The sequence below is a fragment of the Meles meles genome, chromosome 1, assembly GCF_922984935.1.
Source record: "Meles meles chromosome 1, mMelMel3.1 paternal haplotype, whole genome shotgun sequence".
Lineage (NCBI taxonomy): Eukaryota > Metazoa > Chordata > Mammalia > Carnivora > Mustelidae > Meles > Meles meles.
The window spans coordinates 201,012,915-201,030,626 of record NC_060066.1 but is presented as its reverse complement, the minus strand read 5'-3'; positions in this window follow the sequence as shown (position 1 = coordinate 201,030,626).

The window sequence follows — 17,712 nt, the reverse complement described above, 5'->3', positions numbered from 1 at the left end:
GTGGGCGGTCCCCTCTCCCATCGCTACCCTCCTTGGCCCCCCAGAGCTGCATCCGCGCCCCTTCCCCCACATCCCCAGGGTCTTCCTCTTGGTGACTGTGCCCACTGCCTCCTTGTCAAGAACCGAGGCCCTGGTTGGGAACATCCTTGGTTTCCCATCCCAAACATCCAGCCCCATCATGCCATATTCTGTCCTCTGGTCCCCACAGAGGCCACCTGTCTCGTGTATGGTGTGTGACCAGCTTCTCCCTCCCCTTATGTCCCGAACCTTCATTAATTCCCATTCTCTCCATCCCCTCCACTCCCTTCTCCAGGCCCACCCTCATGGCCTATTATGTCTGGTCCTCACATCTCCCAGGGAAGGACTCTAAACCAGGCCATCTTCTCTCTGGGTACCAAGCTGGTCCCAGGTCTGGTCAGCCAACATGTCTTCATGTCCCCACTTCATGCTTCAAGCCACTGCCATCTCCCCTCCCCTGTCCTCCTGCAGAACTCATGGCCAAATCCAGCGTTTAACCCTTTACACCTTAGCTAATACATCTTACTACTTTTTTCCTTCTGGAGAGTTCTTTTCCCTTTGGTGTTAGAGCCTGCAGGGGGCCTCCCCTACAGCCATTCTCCCTGGGTTCCTTATGGACAGAACCCAGACCTTCAGGAAAGCAGTGTGCTCTGCTGAAAGGCCACATTTCCCAACCTCCCTTGTGCCTGGGACTGGCCAGTGAGGTGTCAGCTCTGGGGGAAGAGTGGGAAGAGCCTTCAAGAAAGCTCCTTAAAAGAGTCTGGGTGGTCTCAGCTAGGAGGTAAGTCTGCTTTTGCTTCTTCCTTCTTGCTGCCGGAGTGTGAACATGATGGCTAGATCTACAGCAGCCATTTTGTGACCATGAAGTGACCTCAATGTGGAAATCAGGGCTAAGAGTAGCAGAGCTAGAGATAGAGAAGCCTGAGTCTCTGATGCTGATGGACTGCCTGCCTCACACCTTTTTTCACACAAGAGAAACTGGAAACTATTATCTTGATTAAGCCACCGATAGCGGTTTTCTGTTGCTTACAGCAGAATCCCATCCTAGACTACGCAACCTCCTATCTCCTAGGAGATTTCCTCCTATCTCTCAGGCTGCGCCTCCTCCGGCTCCATTGGTGGGTATCTTCATTGCTCTGAATGGAGGGACACCAGGCTTCTGTTCTTGGTCTCCCCTTTCTCTCCATATCCCATACTTCCTAAGCCATCTTGGTCTTGCCACGGCTTCACATCGTACGCCGGGGACTTCCCATCTGCCGTGCAGACTGTCCCAGACCTACAGCCTCCCGTCTTCAACCAGGATTGCCCATGGAACCCTCAAGCTCCGTGGCCTGCGGGCTCTTCCTCATGCCAACTTCCCTTCCTCGGGCCCCAAGGAGGGGGCACTTAGGTAGCCACGTTGCAAACTCAGAGTCCTTCTCTTCCTCTTCATGCTCCTCCCCACTCAGCTTCTCCCGCGCTGTCATTCATCAAGATCTGAGCAGTTTACTGCCTCACACCCATTAGGACGGCTCTTATCAAAATCCAGAAATAACAGGCACTGGCAGGGACGTGGGGAAATTGGAACCCATGTGTGGGGCTGGGCGGGAGTGTGAAGAGACGCAGCCAGCGCAGAAGAAATGGCAGCTCCTCAGGGAGTTAAACATAGACTTGGGATACGATCCGGTGGTCCCACTTCAGAACACAAACCCCGAAGAACGGAAAGCGGGGTCTCGAAGGCGTATTTGTATGTCGATGTTCCTGGCATGCTCTTCCTCGTAGCCCGAGGGCAGACACAGCCCAAGAGGCCACGACAGATGAATGGATAAACCAAGTGTGGTCCAGCCATACCCCAGAAGAGCCTTCAGCCTTCGTGGGAAGGAAATCCTCACACCTGCCCCAGCATGAATGGCCCTTGAAGACGTGATGCTCCGTGACATAAGCCAGCCACACAAAACAAGTGGCATTGCAGAATTCCACTGAAATTGAGGTCCCCAAAGTCCTCACATTCATAGAGACAGAAAGCAGAATGGGAGGCGGGGATGAAGTTAGCATTTCACGGGGGCAGAGTTTCCGTTGTGGAAGAAGAAAATGGTGTAGACGTGGACAGTGGGAGTGGTTGCGCAAGGAGAATGGGTTCAGACCACAGGCTCGGCGCTTAAAAACGGCATAAGCGTACATTTTATGTTCTGTGTAGTGTGTCACAATAAAAAAAAAAAAAAGATCTAGCAGTTTTGCTTCCTAAATTGTCTCAAGTCCATCCTGGGTCTCCATGTTTGATTGTCGGGAAACCACGGCAGAACCTCCCCTCTGGTCCCTTGCCTCCAGGTACTCTTAGTGTCCACAGCCAGCCCCTCTTGATCACACTGTTTTTCTAAACCTCCAATCTGTTCACGTCAGTCCCTTCCATAGAAGCCTCCATGGCTCCTCATTGCCTGTGGGACTAATTCTAAGCCCCTTTGCCTGGTTTTCAAGGCTCTCCTGATCTGCCCTCTGTCCTTCCAGCAACAGCTCCATCTTTTTGGTCCAGTACTTCCTTGAGTGCCGGGGCTACGTCACACCTCTGTGACCCACAGGTTCTGTTCCACCTGCCTGTGTGCTCACAGTGACCCCCCCCCCCCCGCCTTCTCTCCTTTGCGTGGACCATTCACGCTTCCAAATGCTGTTCGCGAGCCGCCTCCTCGGTGATGCTGTCACAGCACTGTCCCTTCTGGCCTCTGTACAGCCCCTTGGCCACCCCCATCAGTAACCATGCACATTGTACTGTGCTGGCAAATTTGCTGGCAAAGTTGTGTCCCGGCAGTCCTTCAGTTTCTCTTCCTCCAGGAAGTCTTCCCTGACTCCTCCAGCCCCCAGTGACATCTGCCTTCTCGGAGCTCACAATCACTAGAAACCCACTGGAAGCATCCCTTCCACATTTGATTGGAGGCTGTCCTCTTTGGTTCTCTCATGAGGATTGGTTTGGACACACCCAGGAGCCGCTGACAAAGCTCTTCAGCTGCAGGGACCGTGGCCTCGGTTCTCTGGATCTCCAGCGTCCAGTATGGCGCTGGCTGCCTGGAAGAGAGGCAGGAGTGGACAATTAGTGAGCAGCTCTGTGCTGGGACGTGCCGCGTCAGCGCCTCCTCTGAACGACTCAGAAATGAACCGTATCCTTCCCACCGTACTGAGGAGGAGGCCTCACCTGCGAAGGTCGAGCCACGTAGGGGAGCGAGGACTTGAACCCGGACCAGTCAGACTCCCAAGCTCATGCTCTGCTTGTGGCCAAAGCCTCGGCCCCAGGACGACTCGCAGGGTTGCGCTGGCCTGAATGAGCATGCGCTCGGAGCGTGTCACCTGCACATGTGGCAGTGTTTGATTTTTCCAGCACACTTTCAGCGGTCTCCCTGGTCATCGCTGTGGCGCTGCCTCCAGGACATGGCTTCTTCTGTAGGGATGAGTTATGTTTTTCAGGATTTTTTTTTTTTTTTTGCTAAAATTGGGCAGCTCCTGTCCCTTTTCAGGCTCTAATTTTCCTCATCTAAAAAAAAAAAATGGAAGTCTAATAGCTATTTGTTTCTCAGCTCTTAGGGGGATAGATCCTTCGCAAGGCTGGCTGTGACCTTGGTAATGAAAAAGTCCCATGACCTTTTGAGAAGTTTTGCATCCTTTCCAGAAGCCTCCGACACAGAGGTGAGGGAAGGATTGCTAATCCCAGTTTACAGATAAGAAAGACGGGAGCCATGGACATCTGGCCATGGACAGATTTGCTCTCTTCCCACACCTAGTGAGTGGGAGCTGGGACCTATGCTGAGCTGTTTGAACTAAGCCCACCAGCCTTTCTTCCTCTACCCTACTAGTAGATGGAAACCAGTAGATAAAGAGGCTAAATAATTGGAATTTAGGGCTAAGGTAAGACCATCACATTACTGGCTTAGAGGACCAGAGAGGCAACGTCATTTGCCCAAACTCCAAAGTCACAGAGCAGGCTGATGGCAGAGCTCAGTCTAGAACTCAGCTATGATGATGCGCTAACAGGGCAATGACCAAAAAAGGAAGGAAGGAAAGAAAGGAAGGAGAAAGAAAGAGAAAGGAAAGAAGGAAGAGAAAGGAAGGAAGGGAGAGAGGGAGGGAAAGAAGAAAAAGAGAAAGGAAGAAAGGGAGAAAAAGGAAGAAAGAGCAAGGAAGGAAGGAAGGAACCCCAACTAACACTACCGAGTCCACTAGGTAGTAGGTGTTCACTATGTAGTGAGTCGCCCCAGCGTCTCCCTGAGAGGGGTAATTCCCTGCTCACTACACAGAGAACACCTATTACCTAGTGGACTCAATAGAGTCAGTTGGAGTTTCTTTTACCTCGGAAAGGGTTTTCAGATGTAGAAATCGAAGCCCAGTGAGGGGGCCCCGCTTGTCTAGAGCGCAGGCTTGGTTAGTGGGAAGCCAGCATTTGCACCCAGGCCGACACCAGCGCACCCCCGCGCTTGCGCATGCGTGCGTGAGTCTGAAATGTAGTGTATTGACCGGGGGCTTTGGAGACCCAGAAAGTAGGGTCAGGGCGGTCGGCCAGGCTGATTGCCGGGGGCCAGCTGTCAGCCCCTCGGCCCACGAGTAGCCAGGTGTGCAAAGACTCCATCAGAAGGGGTGTGGGGCATGGGCTGGGGGGAGTGCATGGGCTGGGGGGTGGTCAGGATGTGTATGCTTGCCCCCCGGACCTCGGTGTCCCCATCACAAAATGTAGATGTTAACTGATCCCTAAGGGCTTCCCAGCCCCACATTCCTGGCCCGCCCCCCCAGGGATTCTGGGTGGACTTTTTGTGGCGGGGGTAGCCAGCTGGCCCCTCCCCCTCTCCCAAGGTGTGAGCCACCCAGGGAACGTGGGGCTGGCTGTCATGGCAACCCTGTGTTGCGAAATGACGTAATTGAAGTTCCAAACGTGTGAAATCAAATACAACATCCGCAAACACGGCCTGGGGGTCGGCATGGCAACCGTGGGGCACCGGGATGGGCAGGCGCTCCCTGCCCCACAGCAGCCGGCCTGGCTCGGCCACCTGGCCTGGCACAGAGGACACGCTGTCCCCTCTCCACACAGGCCTCTCTTTCCTGGGACTTCTTCCAGACCCTCTGCTGCCGCCCCTTCCTCTTCTCCCTTCTTCCTCTTCTTGCTTCTCTGGGAGGCAGTGTGGACAGGTGGTAAGGGAGCGACTAGCATCAGACAGATCTGGGTTCACGTCCTGACCCGTGACAGCTGTGAGGTCTTGGGCAATGGGCGTTACCTCTTGAACTGCACTCGTCTTAGATGTGAGCAATTACCCTACACTTTATCTTGCTTCTTTCCCTTAGCTCTTCCTGTCCCTGCCTTCCACTCCGCCCTCCCGGGCACCTGCAGGCACCAGGAGTGACAGTGGCCTGGGGCCTGGACAACCTGCCAGCTTATCAGTCAGGCCCTGTATGGCTTTGCCTGTGATCTCATTCTTAGTTCTTCCCCTCTCTGGACCTTGGTTCTCTCCACTACAAAATAAGGGCACATCCATCCATCTCTTTCAAATTGTGGCCCACTGGCCATTGGCCATCGGCTTGGGCTTCACCTGGGCGTGGGTTCCAAGAGCACATCCCTGAACTCTTCCCCTGATCTCTTGGACTCAGTAGGTCTGGGGCGGGGTCCAGGAATCTGAGTTTTAACAGGCTCTCCCGGTAAATGTGAAGGACACTCGGGTGTGAGAATCCCTGGCGGTTGGGGGTGGGGCGTGGGTGGTGCCTGGGGCTCTGACCCCCGGCTGGGATCGGCTACCTTCTGGGGTCTCTCTTCTGCAGCACTGCTGACCCCGGCCCACACAGCCTTCGTCTGGTTTCTGTCTCAGGCTGTCTCGTTCATTCAATCAACAGATGGGTCTCGTGCCGGGCTCGGGGCCAGGTACCTTTCCCAGGGCCATGAGGGACGGTGCCGCTGCATGTTTGGGGTGGGCCTGAGAGCATGGGTGCTGGCCAGCTGTCTGTGACTCAGTTTCTTCATGTGCAAACGGGGGAGTTGGACCTGTGGCGCGTCAGACACTGTGTTAGAGGCTTCATGTGGTTCACTCATTCAGTGTGACCCGTACCTTCTAGGTAGAGCTACTTCCTTCCATTTTACAGTAGGGGAAACTGAGGCTCAGAGAGTTGACTCTCTTGAGGTCACTCAGCAAGCAACCGGTTTGGTATTTAGACCCTCCCTTGCCTCCATGGTGCCCCCCAGCTGCTGTTCCTCTCTACTGCTCCCCACTGCCTCCTTCAGCCCCCCTTCCCCTCCCTCCTTTTCCCTCTGCCTGGTCTATTTTCCATCAGAAGGTCTAGAGAGAGTTCCCATACTCACTGTCTGCCAGCCCCTCTTTACCTGCCTGCAGCCCAAACCAGTGGTCTTGACCTCCCAGCAGAACTGAGCCTGGAGGTTACTCCTTCCTCCTGGCAGCTCCGCTCTCCTAGGCTTCACTTTCCTGCACCCCTCGTGGTTTCCTTGATGCAGTTGAAAGGATTTTCAAAATCCCAAACATTTGTTGAGCAACTGCCATGTGTCTTTCCTGTGCTGAGTGGGAGATCCTGGGGAACAGAGCCTCGGGAAACTTGTCTTCCTGGGTGGGGAGCACGGTGGGGAGCACAGTCCTGCAGCTCTCTTCCTGCTCTCAACTGGTGGGTGCTGGCATTCTCCGACCTCATTCCTGCGGAAAGCTCCTCTCTGCAGCCTCTCTTGACAGTCCTGTTTGCTCCCATGGCCGGGCCTCCAACTGTAGCCTGAAGAGTCCTCAGCCCGTAGGCCAGAACATTCTGTAGTGAGCTCCAGCTGGAATGTCCATGGATCACCTGGATCCCATCACCTGCCCCTAATTGTTCTCTGGACTCCAGATGTCCCCTCCTGTCCCCCCAGAGTTCCTTCACGAAGTCACATTAGTCTGAATGTGACCGCTCAGCGCCACATGTGGAACCCTCATTCTTTCACCTGCCCAACTCCTACTCATCCTGTGAGACCCAGCCCAGGATCACCTCCCCCAGGAAGTCCTCCAGGATGGAGCAAGTGCTCTGTGTGCCCCTAGAATAGTCTCCAGCATGGTGGGATCCTTGAGCCCAGGGCTGTGCACAGAGTCCGTTCTTTGTACCTGCCCAGTGAAGTATTTTTCACGGTAAATAGGCGAGTGTTTATGAAGTGCCTATGCGTACCAGGTGCCTGGCCTGTGTTCTCACTCGGTATCTGGCTTCCGTTGTCTTGGTGGAGGAGCCAGGAGGGACACGGGGAATCACACGTGCAGCACCTCGGCCTCCTCTCTGACTCTGGGAGGCCAGCGGGTGTTTGCTGAGGTTTGCCCTGCGTAGAGGACATGCCAGTTGGACCCTAGGGTGCTTGGTCAGACTCCCTGGAGCCCTGTGGGGGTGCAGATCTGAGTAGTTGGATAGAGGAATCGGAGGAAGCATTTGTTCAGACCAAGGCTTCCTCCATTGCCAGGGGCAGCTGGACCAAAGCCCCAGCTTCCCCGGGGGCTCAAGGGCCTGGGCTCTCCTCCCGAGGCCCCCCTGGCTGAGTACTTCTTGGATGGGGTCTGTGGCAGTGGGGGCCCCCATACTCAGGACAGGCCTGGGCCAAGTGGCTTTACTCATGTGACCTCAGAGATGGCCACTGTCACCTGGGCCTCTCTTCTAGGGGCAAAATGGGGATCCTTGCTCTTTCTGGCAGACTCGTCTTAAAGACCTTCTGGGGGAGCACTTACTGAGCTCTTACTGTGTGCCAGGCCCGGCCCTGACACTTCACCGTGGAGGCTCGGTGTCCTTACAGCTGCCTTTGAGGTTGGTACCATTTCAAGCCCCATTTTACAGATGAGGAAACTGAGGCCTCTCAGAGAATAGCTGACCCTGGCTCCTACATTTGGTATGTGATAAGGTCAGGATTCAGAGCCAGACCATCTGGCTCTGGAGCCCAGGCTCCTGGCCTCAGGGTTAGCCATTACAATCAGCTTTGCATTACCACGAGATAAAATCCAGCTTCCTTGCTGGGACCCCTGGGGCACTGTGTGATCTAAGCCCTGTCTGTACTGGGCCTCTAGTCTGCCCCCTGCACCGTCCCTAGAAGCCTTGCTGTCAGATGTGGTTTGTTGGATGAATTAATTAACGGTACAGATAATTGAAGAAATTAATCCCCAGAATCATTTAGGATTTATACCACACCTACTTCTGAGTTTTGGGGATTGGTCCCAAAACAGAACATGATGCCAGTAAACAAAGATGGACGCAGTGAGGTCAGCAGAGTCCTGCTGTGTGTTAGGCTTTTCTGCATGGGAGTCTCAACCGTCAGAGGCTGACCTCCGGGGGACACTGACAGGGAAGTCAGAGGGGCTGTACAGCTTTCGCTCGTGGGTCTCAGCTTCCTCATGTGTAAAATGGGGATGAAATGAGGTGGAACGTTATAGAACTGTCAAGGGGGCTAGCCAGCTATGTTAAGGGCTTAGAGCAGTGCCTGCACGGCTGACCCCATATAAGAGAAATATTGATAATTATTATTACTAAAAGGCAAGTCCATGTGTGTGGTTAGAGCTAGAACTTCATTTCTGGGACTTAATTCAAGGAAGAATGTCAAAAGGGGACATGGGGACTAATTTAGTTTGATGGAAGATTTGAAAGCTGACAGTGTTTACTGTAGGGCTCTGCTGCTGTCTGGAGGTGCTGAGTCATGGACAGCAGGGACGAGTGGGCTTGGTCGGGGGTTGGGTCAAGAAGATGGAAAAGCCTGGCCTGGCCAAGCTGTGGACTTGGTAGTCAGGTTTTTTTTTTTTTTTTTTTTTTTTTTTAAGATTCTATTTATTTATTTGACACAGAGAGAGAGACAGCGTGAGAAGGAACATAAGCAGGGGAAATGGGAGAGGGGGAAGCAGGCTTCCAGCTGAGCAGGGAGCCTGATGCAGGGCTTGATCCCAGGACCCTGAGGATCATGACCTGAGCCAAAGGAAGATGCTTAACGACTGAGGCGGCCCAGGTGCCCCTGGGATTCGGGTTCTTACCCTGCTCCCACCACTGGCCTTGGGAAAGTCACTTCCCTGCCCAAAGCTCTATTTCTTTGTCTCTAAGACAGAGATCACAATTCTGTCCTGGCTGGATGCATGTGAAGATGAAACAGGAACAGAAATACAGGATTGAGCGAGAGGTCTGGACCATACAAAGCCTCGAATAAATGGTGGCTGGTGTTTTTGTAATTCTCACCAGGGGCTCTCACTAGCGAGGCCAACATGCTGGGTCTGTATCACCAAGAAGTAGCCAATCAGAGCATCCCATCCCTTGGCCCACAGAGATTGGTTCAGGGATAGACACGTGACTCAAGCTTGGCCAATGAAACCAAGTCCTGGGACTTTTCTCAGAAGCACTGGGGGAGAGAAGCCCTCTGTCTACTGGGCTCAAGGATAGGAGAGGCAGCCGGCCTCGAGCTGCTGGTGGCTCTCCTGTTTCCACAAAGAGAGAGACTGCCCACCTGAGTATTAGGCTGTCCAGAGCGGGAAGAGGGACACTGAAGCTGATGGAATGGCGTGATGTTGCCCAGCTAGCCTTGCCTGAAGCCAAAGCCTGTGTGCAAGTCAATCATCTTGGCTTATTAATGCCCATTTCTGGCCCTTGTAATCAGAAGGCTCCTGAGTAATGGCCATCACAAGCCCGGTAGATCCTATTCTGAAAGGCCTGGTTTTGGGGGATTGGACCAGACACAGAAAGAAAGCCAAAATACATACTTCCTAAAATGCAGTTTGGTACAGCAAGAAGAGAAGATGGTTATAGCTGTGGCCATAGCCACATAATTCATTTGTCCATTCATGTGGCCATTCTAAAGTCCTTACTGAGCACCTACTATGTGCCAGCCAGTGGGCGAGACCCAATCCCTGTGTTTATGGAGCTTAGTGGGGAGATGCACGAACATCAAGCAATGACAAGAGCCTGGTGACCCGAGGTCGGGGTGGGGAGGGCGGGTAGCTATGGGTGGGTGTAGTGGGAGTTGAGAAAGGTTTTTCTGATAAGCTGAGTCTGAAGGAGAGGAAGAGTTGTCTGGGGGTGCAGGGAGAAGAGGGCATATTAAGCAGATGGGGAAAAGTGTTGGGAGGACTGGAAGAAAGGAAATAACTCTCTCCATCTGCCTTGGGGAGAGTGGGCAGGTGGGAGGCAGGCAGAGTGGGGAGCAGTAGGGCCCTGTGGAGCTGGGAAGTTCAGGAAACAGGGAGGGGGAGGAGAGAGAGGAGCAGAGGGACCAGGAAGGGGGACAGGGTGAGGGCACTGCCGAAGGTCATAGGAGGATCTGTGAAGTGGCCTTCAGCTGAAGAAAGTTGTCAGGAACCTTGATAAGAAGCCTGCGCCTGAAGTTGGAATGTTCTAGAAAGAGAGGCTGTCTAGGGAAAGGGCTCTGGCTTAGGAGTGGGGAGGCACCTGGGGAGGAAGACCAGATGAGAGTGAACATTCACTCTTGAACACCCAGCACCCAAGTCAAGGACACCCCCACATTCCCAGGATTTCCCTGTACCCCATTCCTTTCTCTAGCCATCCTACCAAGGGAATCTCCATCCCGACTTCCATCACCATGGATTAGTTTTGCCTATTTTTGTACTTTATGTAAATGCATCAAAAGGCCTGCATTCTTGCGTCTGGCTTCTTTCTCTCAAGCTCATGTCCATGTGAGTCATCTGGGTTATGTGCTTGGTAGACAGTTCACTCCCCCACTGGGTGGTGTTCACTATACCGCGGGTTACCGATCTGTCCCACTGTTGCTGGGCATAGGGGTTCTTTCTAGTTCAGAGCTGTTGATGCTGCTGGGAGCTTTCTCGTATACGCCCTTTGGGACCCATGGCCGCTCATTTCTGTTGGGTTTAGACCTACGGATGGGATCAGTGGGTCATGGAGGAGGTACGTTGTAGACTTTAGTACACTTCGCCAGACAGCTTAACAGAGTGGGTAAACACTCTCTCACTCCACCGACAGTGAAGACAGGTGCCAGTTGCTCCATATCCTTGCTTACACCTTATTGTTAGTCTTTTCATTCCCGCTATGCTTATGGGCTTGAAACAATATCCTACTGTGGTTTTAACATGGCCGTGGATAGCCTCTGTGGTAAAGGATTTGTCTGTCTCTCCTGCCCGTGTTTATATTGGGCTGTTGTCCTTCCTTACTCATTTGCAGGATTCTTTATATGCTCTGAATACAGGGTCCTCGTCTGCTCTGTGTGTTCTGTATTTCCCCCTCCTCTCTGGCTTGTGTTGCCGCTCTCTTAGTGGTAGCTTTTGGTGAACTGAAGTTCTTTCTTATAAATCTTAATAGTGCCCAGTTTTATCCATTATTTCCCCTTATGGTTAGTGCTTTCTGGGTCCTGTTTAAGAAATTTTTGCCTGCCTGAAAGTCATGAAGATACTCTTATATTTAGAAGCATTGTTTTAGGGGCGCCTGGGTGGCTCAATGGGTTAAGCCTCTGCCTTCGGCTCAGGGTCCTGGGATCGAGTCCCGTGTCGGGCTCTCTGCTCAGTGGGGAGCCTGCTTCCCCTTCTGTCTTTGCCTGCCTCTCTGCCTACTTGTGATCTCTCTGTCAAATAAATAAATAAAATCTTAAAAAAAAAAAGAAGCGTTGTTTAGTCTTCTACATTGAGATCTAGAGTTGAACTGCAATCATTTTTTGCACATTGAGTCGGTGGGGGAGAGGTCAATTTTTTTTTTTTTGTCATATGGATTCTCACTCGATCCATTTATTGAAAAGACTTTCCTTTCCTCACTGCACCGTACTTCACCTCTGTTGTGCATCAAGTGCCTCACGTGTGGTCCATTTCTGGACTCTCTCTTCTATTGGTCTGTCTATCCTGGCACCAGTACCACCCTGTCTTAGTTCCTAAAGCTTTACAACGGTCTTTTTTTTTTTTTTTTAAGATTTTATTTATTTATTTGAGAGACAGAGAACGCTAGCAGGGGAAGAGGCAGGCAGAAGGAGAGGGAGAAGCAAATTCCCCACAGAGCAAGGAGCCTGATGTGGAACTTGAACCTAGGGTCCTGGCATCATGACCTGAGCCGAAAGCAGCCGCTTAACCGACTGAGCCACCCAGGCACCCCCACAACAGTCTTGGCAGTAGCTGTGTCTTAGTCCAAATCCTGTAGACAGGGTGGATTATCAACAGTGGAGAGTTATTTCTCATGGTTCTGGGGGCTGGGAATCCAAGATCAAGGTGCTTCGTGGGTCATAGACAGCCATGTTCTCACTGTGCCCTCACCTGCAAGAAGGGACGAGGAAGCTCTCTGGGGTCTATTTTATAAGGGTGCTAAGGCCAATCGTGAGGACTCCATGCTTATCATCTAAGTACCTCCCAAAGGTCCCACCTTTAATCCTCATGAGGATTAAGATTTCAACATGAATTTTGGGGGATGCAATCATTCTGGCTATAGAAAATAGTATAAGTCCTCTAGCTTGGTTTTCTTCACATTTGACTTGGTAATTCTTGGTTCTTGGCCTTTCCAAACAAATTTTAGAATCAGTTTGTCACCTTTCACATGTTTATATATATTTGAATATATGCATATATACAAAAAAAGTAACCTGCTGGGATTTTTATTGTGATTTCATTGGATTTCCATGTCAATTTGAGGAGAATTGACAGCTTTATGATATTGAATCTTCTGATCCATCATATTTTCTTTAATTTTTAAAATAAAAAAATATTTATTTAAAAAAATTTATTTATTTGAGACAGACAGAGAGACATCACAAGTAGGCAGAGAGGCAGGCAGAGAGAGAGGGAGAAGCAGGCTCCCTGCTGAGCAGAGAGCCCTATGCAGGGCTCAATCCCAGGACCCTGAGATCATGACCTGAGCTGAAGGCAGATGCTTAACCCACTGAGTCACCCAGGTTCCCACCCTTTAAAAAATTTTATTTATTTACTTGAGACAGACAGAGAGATCACAAGTAGGCAGAGGGGCAGGCAGAAAGGGGGGGGATATATTTTGTTTTAAAAATCAATTTAATTTAACATTTTCCTTCATAAAAATGATAAGGCAGAAAAGTTATAAATGCAGACATGTAGACAGAAGCCACTTTCTTTTGTATTTATTTACTGCCTATATCTATCGGTCCTAACATCATGGTATGTCTCCTTGTGGCCTTTTCTACACATTTTATTTAACATAGTGGGGATTTTATTCTTAGTAGACCATTATGTATCCCACTTTATACTTAACATTACAGTATTAAGTTTTCTTGTTACTTCAAAATCTTTATAGACATAAATTTCAGTTACTATTAAGCCAATTATGAGTCGATATTCTGTAACCTATCAAATCCGTAATCAAGAAATGAAATTATTGGGTCAAAGCTCTGAACAATTTAAGGCTCTTGATCCTTATTCTGGGGCCAGCTGGTGGCAGAGCAGGACTACCTGCCACAGCCCTGACCTTGACCTGTTCTCCTTTCAAAGGCCCAGTCCACTGGCCTTTGGGCCTCCAGGCAGTGGAGGACACATGTCCTCCTTCCCAGGGTGAAACACTTTCTTACAGTCGAAGGAGTCTTTCATCACCTCTTCTCATTGTTTCTTGCTTCTTCTCCAATCCAGATTTCTTCCCCAAATCTTAAGGCCTGTCTTAGTTCAGGCTGCTATAATAAAATGCCATAGACAGGGGTGCCTTAAGCAACTGAAGTGTTTTCCTCATGGTTCCGGAGGCTGGGTAGCCCGAGCTTAGGGCGCCAGCAGGGGCAGGTTCTGGTGAGGACTCACCTCCTGATTTGCCAACTGCCATCTTCCTGTTGCGTCCTCGCATGGAGGAGAGATCCTGTCTTTGTATCTCTTCTTGTAAGGACCATAATCCCATTTGTGAGGGCTTCACCCTTGTGACCTAATGATCGCCCAAGGACCCCATCTCCCAAATACCTTCACACTGGGGTTAGGGCTTCAACATGTGTATTCTGGGGGGACACATTCAGTCTCTAGCAGGGCCCGAGGTCAGCAGCTCAGTGGGGTTTTGCCAGTTGTTCTAGACATTTCCCACTTGTCTGAGATTAGCTTCATAGTGAGCACTCAGGACGACTGCCCTCTGCTCCACTCTCGATTCCCATCCAGAGGTGGTCTTGGTGGTTCTAATGGCAGATGTCCCCTCTCCCTGACCTGGGGCTCCTTCGGTGATGGTTAGACCTGATGCCATTGGAGGCCCTCTTCCATGATGGGCTTCCCGTGCTAGAAGGAGGTGTGGGGGGGACAGTCCAAACTTACACCCATACCCTATCTTTCTAGTCTATTTGGCACCATGGCAGCTGGAGCAAAGCTCATACCTCAACCCTAAGCTATCATTGTGTTCTGCATATCAACTCACCTCTTGGTACTGAGCCAACCTGAGGGGGACAGACGTCCTCAAACACCTGCTGGGCTTCCTGCACATCGAAGGTGAAGAATGGTGGGCCAGAAGAGCCCAGTGATGGCTGCACAAACAGCCGGCTCAGTATGTGGGCGTCAGGTCCCTGCTCTGATCCACCAGGAGAGCTGTGGTACAGGGACGTGGGTGGGAAGTAGCTGAGCAGGGCCTCAGACCTTTGTCTGTGTGTCTGTCCCAAGTACTGGTAGGTTCTGGGCACCACACCCTGAGGGTTTCTGACCACCTGTCCACTAATCAAAGCTTGGCCTTGCCCCTTTCCACCTGTGTGAACTTGAATGATGCATACAACTTCCTTAAGCTATAATGTCCTCTTCTGTAAAAAAGGGTAAATAAAATATTGCTCCTTCAAATGAGGGTGATAATAATCTCTGTAAAGAAGGAGTAATGATAATCTGTCCATATGTGGCTTTTCCTTTAAATTAATAGGCTATTTCTCAAGAGTTTTCGGTTTACAGAGAAACTGGACAGTAGTGCAGTGTCCCCCCCACCATGTCCCCACGCCTGAAAAGTTCCTGTTTATGAACATTTTGCTTTAGTGCGGTACACTTGTTACAATTGATACATTATTTTTACAGTTTATATTAGAGCTCACTCTTTGTGTTGACAGGTCTATGGGTTTTGATAAATGCATAATGTCATGTGTCAACCATTATAATGTCACACAGAATAGTTTCACTGCCCTAAAACTCCTGTGCTCCACTTACTCAGCCCCCTCTCTCCCTCCCCCACCACAAGAACCCCCTGGCAGCCACTGATCTTTCCACTGTCTCTGTAACGGTGCCTTCTTCCAGAATGTCACAGAACTGCAACCTCACAGTAGATAGTTTTCCCAGACTGGCTTCTTTCACTTAGCCATGTGCATTTGTATCCTCCGTGTCTCTCCATGGTTTAATGCTCATTTTTTTATTTAAAGATTTTATTTATTTATTTGAGAGAGTGAGTGAGAGAGAGCATAAGAAGTGGGGAGAGGCAGAGGGAGAGGGAGAAGCAGGCTCCCTACTGAGCAAGGAGCCCAGTGTGGGGCTCGATCCCCGGACCTGGAGACCGTGACCTGAGCTGAAGGCAGATGCTTAACTGAGCCACGCAGGCGCCCCAATGCTCATTTCTGTTTATTGAGACTCCATTAAATGGACGTACCACAGCTTGTTTATCCGTTCCTCTTTGGAGGGACTTCTTGGTTGTTTCGTGTTTTTTGCAATTATGAGTAAAACTGATATATAAATGTCTGTGTGCAGGTTTTTGTGTTGACAACAGTTTTCAACTCATTTGGGTAAAAATACATAGGGGCCCCTTTGCTGGATTGTATGATAAACTCTATCTAGCCTTATTAGAAATTGCTAATGTTTTTCAAAATAGCTGTGCAATTTTATATTGCCACCAGCAATGAATGTAGTTCCACACCCTTACCAGAATTTGATGTTGGCAGTGTTTTGAGTCTTAGCCATTTTAATAGGTGTGTGGTGACATGTCGTTGTTTTGTTTGGCAAATCTTTAATCACTTACGGGGTTGAGCATCTTTTTGTATGTATGTTTTCCCAAAATCTGGATATCTTCTTTTTGGTGAAGTATCTGTTCAGATCTTCTGTTCATCTTTTAAATTGCATTTTTTTTTATTATTACTGAGATTTAGGAGTTCTTTGTACATTTTGGGTACAAGTCCTTTATCAGATATTTACAAATATTTTCTCCTAATCTATGGCTTGTCTCTTTTTTTCTCTCGACAGTGTCTTTCACAGAGCAGAAGTTTTTAATATTAATAAAGTCCGATTATCAAGTTTTTCATTCAGGGATCATGCTTTTGCTGTTGTATCTAAGAACCCAAGGTCACCCAGATTTTCTCCTATGTTGTCTTCCAGAAACATCTTAGTTTTGCATTTAGTTTTGCATTATAGGTCTGTGGTTCATTCTAAGTTAATTTTTTTTGAAAAGTGTAAGACCTATGTCCAGATTATTTTCATTTATTTGCTTATTTATTTTGCATGTGGGTGTTCGGTTTCTCCAGCAACATTTGTTGACAACACTATTTTTTCTTCTCCATTTAATTGGCATTGCTACTTTGTCGAAGATCAGTTAATTATATTTGTGTGGGCCCAAGTTTTGACTCTGTTCTGTTGCAGTGGTCTGTTTCCTTATTGTTTTGCCAATGTCACTGTATTGAAAACTGTGCCTTTACAGTAAGTCTTCAAGTCAGATAGTGTCAGGCTTCTTTCTTCTTCTTATTCAGTATTGTGTTGCCTATTCTGGATCTTTTGTCTTTCTATATAAATTTTAGAATCAGTTTGTTGATATCCACAACATGTAACTTTTTTGAATTTTAGTTAGAATTGCATTGAATCAATAGATGATCTTGGAAAAAAAACTGACATGTTAGCAATAGTGAGTATTCTTATTCATGAACATGGACTATCTCTCCAAAATTTTATGTAGATTTTCTTTGACTTCTTTCTTAGTATATGTGCTGCCGAAACGAGCACTCTTTGACTTCTTTCATCAGACTTTTGCAGTTTTCCTCATACAGATCTTATATATTTTTTGTTAGATTTATACCCAAGTATTACATTTTTTGGTGCTAATGTAGATGGCATTTCATTTCTAATTTCAAATACCAATTGTTTATTGTTGGTGTGTAGGAGAGCAACTGACTTTTGTATATTGACTTTGAGTACTAAAACCTTGCTATAACCCATTGACATAAGAGTTTCAGGAATTTGTTGTTGTTGATTCTTTGAGATTTTCAATGTAGACTATCATGTTATCTGCAAACAAAGATAGTTTTATTTCTTATTTCCCAATCTGCATACCTTTTATTTCCTTTCCCTATCTTATTGCATTGGCTAGAGCTTCCAGTATGATGTTGAAAAGGAGATGTAAGAGGGAGCATCCTTGTTCCCCGTATTAGGGGAAAAACATCTAGTTTCTCACCATTAAGTGTGGTGTTAGCTGTGGGTATATGGTAGTTCTTCATCAAGTTGAGGGAGTTTCCTTCAATTCCTAGTTTGCTGAGAGGGTTAGTTTATTTGTTGTTGTTGTTTTTTTTTAAATCATGAATGTGTGTTGGATTTTGCCAAATGCTTTTTCTGCCCACGAAGGGTTTTGAGAAGGTTAAGTGAGCCAGCCAGTGCATCTGGAGCACTCAGACGGGGGTTAGCATGTGGGAAGTGTTCAATATACATTGGAATTGTAGGGTTTCTTGGCACATGGAACAGACAGATTCCAGACCCAAATTGCCTGGGTTCAAATCCTGACTCCACCACTCATCAGCTGTATGACCTCAAGTAATTTATTTAATCTCTCTGTGCCTCAGTTGCTTCATCTGTAAGAGGGGGGTGATAATAGTTCTCCTTCATAGAAATGCTT